Source organism: Lipotes vexillifer, unplaced genomic scaffold (genome assembly GCF_000442215.2).
Source record: "Lipotes vexillifer unplaced genomic scaffold, Lipotes_vexillifer_v1.1 scaffold370, whole genome shotgun sequence".
Lineage (NCBI taxonomy): Eukaryota > Metazoa > Chordata > Mammalia > Artiodactyla > Lipotidae > Lipotes > Lipotes vexillifer.
In genome coordinates, this window is record NW_006772699.1 from 1,137,781 (window position 1) to 1,141,287 (window position 3,507).

The window sequence follows — 3,507 nt, forward strand, 5'->3', positions numbered from 1 at the left end:
ACCTCTTCTGTCTCAGCTCTCATATCATCAAGGTTTTCTGCACCCTAATTTTCCCTGGCTTATAGGACATGGTTTCCCATCATTGAAAGAAAATAGTTCACGGGGGCTTCCCTGGTGGCGCAGGGGTTAAGAATCCACCTGCCAATGCAGGGGACACGGATTCGAGCCCTGATCCGGGAAGATCCCACATGCCGCGGAGCAACTAAGCCCGTGCGCCACAACTACTGAGCCCGCATGCCACAACTACTGAAGCCCGTGGGCCACAACTGCTGAAGCCCATGCGCCTAGAGCCTGCGCTCCTCAACAAGAGAAGCCACCTCAATGAGAAGCCCGCGCACTGCAAGGAAGAGTAGCCCCCGCTCGTCGCAACTAGAGAAAGCCTGTGCGCAGCAACGAAGGCCCAACGCAGCCAAAATAAATAAATTAAATTAAATAAATAAATTTATTAAAAAAGAAAGAAAATAGTTCACGGGCCGAATTATGAACCACACGTAATGCACAACTAAAGAAAGGGGACATTATCGGCTCAGTCACATAAACGTAACTGTGCATCCTCCAGGATGCGTGGGAGGCAAAGCATGATGTGGGGAGGAACAGTCATGGAGCTGGAGGAAAAATCTCCGCAGAGGTTTCCACAGCCTCCATTTCCTTGAAGAATGTCGATGCTAACAGGAAAGTACTGCTGGCATATCTGTTTTTTTTTTTTTAAAGCTAATTTCTTCTCCTTACCATTTTCATGAAATATGTTACCCTGCCTCTCTGATTCTCTGAGACACGTGGGTGTTCTCCTTTGCTGCTGTGGTGGGGGAAAGGATTTCAATGGGTGTCTTAAAAAACAAGACAATCTGTTTTCAGGTTCAGGTGGGCGACCCAGTTGTGAAAGCAAACGAAGAAAGGCTTGTCCTGTGGTTACTTCTGCTCAGCCCCAACTCAGCTCCAGAGCAGCCAGATGCAGCCCCAGGAGGAAGGCCGGGAGAGGCTGGGCTTCTTGTCAGATTCCTGCAGTTCATTCACCTGTAGAATAATGTCCAATTTGCCCTATCACATGGCTGAGCCGGTTTTACCTTTAATCCCTTTCACGTTGGTCCTCAGCCTCAAAGAATGCCTGGGGATGATTCACCCACCATCACATGGGGCAGGCAGTCATCTGTTTCATTACCTCACCCTGCTTGCAGCTTCTGGGAGATAACCCAGGATTCTTCTGCCACGGGGAGGTTGTGGGGTGGAGGTAAGGTGGACAGAGTAAGGCTTCAAGGAGTTGATTCCTGCTCTGGTCTCAATTTCCTGCTTCCCAGCCCAGGTCTAAAGATGTGCAGGAACAAGTCATGTGGAAATGCCAGGGCTTGGGCACCTGGGCTAAAAAGAAAGTTGGATTTGGTGGTCTAAAAGGGGTTTTCCCTTCACAACCAACATCAGCCGGTGGGAAGGCATGGTTGCAAAACAAGACAAAAAAATGAAAGCAGCAATTAGGAAGATTGTCACAAATAACCACACACAATTTTCAGGCGGGGAAAGGACATGGGCTTGTGTTTGGAACAGAAAATACTTCATCAGTTTCACAGGGGTGTACACAGTGCTCCAAATGTACCACGGGGAGGCCCCTGAGATGACAGCTTACCATGGAGTGCCAAGCCCTCTACACTTCTCATCTGTAGCCCTTACGACAAGCCCTACAGAGTCTATATTATTATGGTGACTTTCAGACCTAAGACTGGGACTTCAGTTAAGCAAGTTACTCAAGGTCACACAGCTAGAAAATAGGGAGGGTTTAAGACCCACACAGACTGGTTCCAGAGCTTTTGCTTCTCAGCCAAATAACTACGAAGCTAGCATCAAAAGGGACAAGCATTCATAAGTATCCATGATATTCCAGATCCAGAGCATGGGTAGGTCCAGGAGTTGCAGAGTAACTAAAAAAAAAAGAAAGGAAGAATAGGTTAATGGTGGAGAGCACGAGTACTGAAGTCAGACCTAGGTTCACTTATTAGCTCTGTATCCCTGGTCAACAATATAGCATCTTGGAGCCTCAGTTTTCTCATCAGTGAAATGGGTATAATAAGTAGTATTCCTTATTCCAGAGTGGTGTTGTGACACTTCTATGAGATCCTGCGTGTGAGGCACCTAGCACCACGTTGACTTTAATTTTGAGCTATTGCCCTCATCACTAATGCGAGGATTTTATACATAGTGAAGTTGAGGCCCAAGCAGAGGCAGTGCAGAGGGCTATGGGAATGTCCCCATAAAAGGAGTGGGAATTCCTACTTCTAGGTGTTGTGAGGCCAGTCTGAGGCCCACATTTCTGGACTTTTGTGCATGGCATCTATGGAATGAGGGAGGGAGGGTAAGGCCAAATACTGAGCCCATGAGTCTGGCCTTAAGAAGTAACTGGCTTTGCAGAAGGCATTTGGAGGTGAGGAGCTGCCGTGGTGGGCCTTCTCTAACAAAAGAAGATGAGACCACAAACATGGGATTCTCCCCTTTGCTCAGCACACCCTGGCCCATACAACACAGAATGCTGGCTCCTCTGGGAGACTGTGGGGCTCAGACAAAAGGATACACCACACTGGGCTTCATTCCTCCAGTTCAGCTCCCCGCTATATATCCAGGGCAAAAAATGGTTAAAGACACAGTCAGAAGACATAGACAGCCTGTTGATCCTTAACTCAACTTTAATTAAGTAATTACAAATTTTTAATTTCTCAAGCTATATTGAGTTTTAAATTTTCTTCTCATTTTTTTCCAACATGGAATTTTACTTTGCTTGCTTTCTTCTTTTTCGTAACCCCCTTCCCCCAAAGCTATAACATATCAAATAGTATCGCAGAGGAGAACACAGGGGAAGCTGCCTGGGACAGGTTACGTATTCAATTTAATGAACAACAACGTCATTACTATTACTTTTACAGAGTGCTTCCCTGACACCTCCTGTAAGTCCTCCGGGGTCGAGGCGGGTGGGGTAGATTGATAGCACTCCTAATTTTACGGTCCCGGGGAAAAGCCAGCTACATTTGCAAATACGAGGGGTGGGGGGATGGGTGAAACAACGTGGGGAGAAGAATAAGAGGGAGACAGATGGTGTGTGTGTTGGGGGAAGGGATCAGAGATCCTGGAAAACTTATGTTCCCCGATTTGCAAGAATGTTTCCACTTAACTACTTCTTGCCTGACTCCTGATTCTACATGAGAGAAGCGGGGAGTTGTAAGATTTCGTGCCACCTGTGCAAGAGCCTGGACCCTCGGGGTGGAGAGAGCCAGGAGCGTTGGGAAGCAGAGGGAGAGCGGGTCTTGCTCTAGCCCCCTGGGGCGCCAGTCTGGGTCAGGGACCCAGGTGCGGGGCGGGCTCCCATTCCTCCGGCAGGAGCAGCCGGCGGTTGGGACTGTCCCACGAGGGGGCGCGTCTCGGGCCCTAGGACCCGCCCTCGCTGCGCTGGGCGCGGGGAGGGGACGCGGGAACCCTGGCGCCCGGTGCTCCGCCTCCCGTTTCCGGGGCAGCGCGGTTACCTGCACC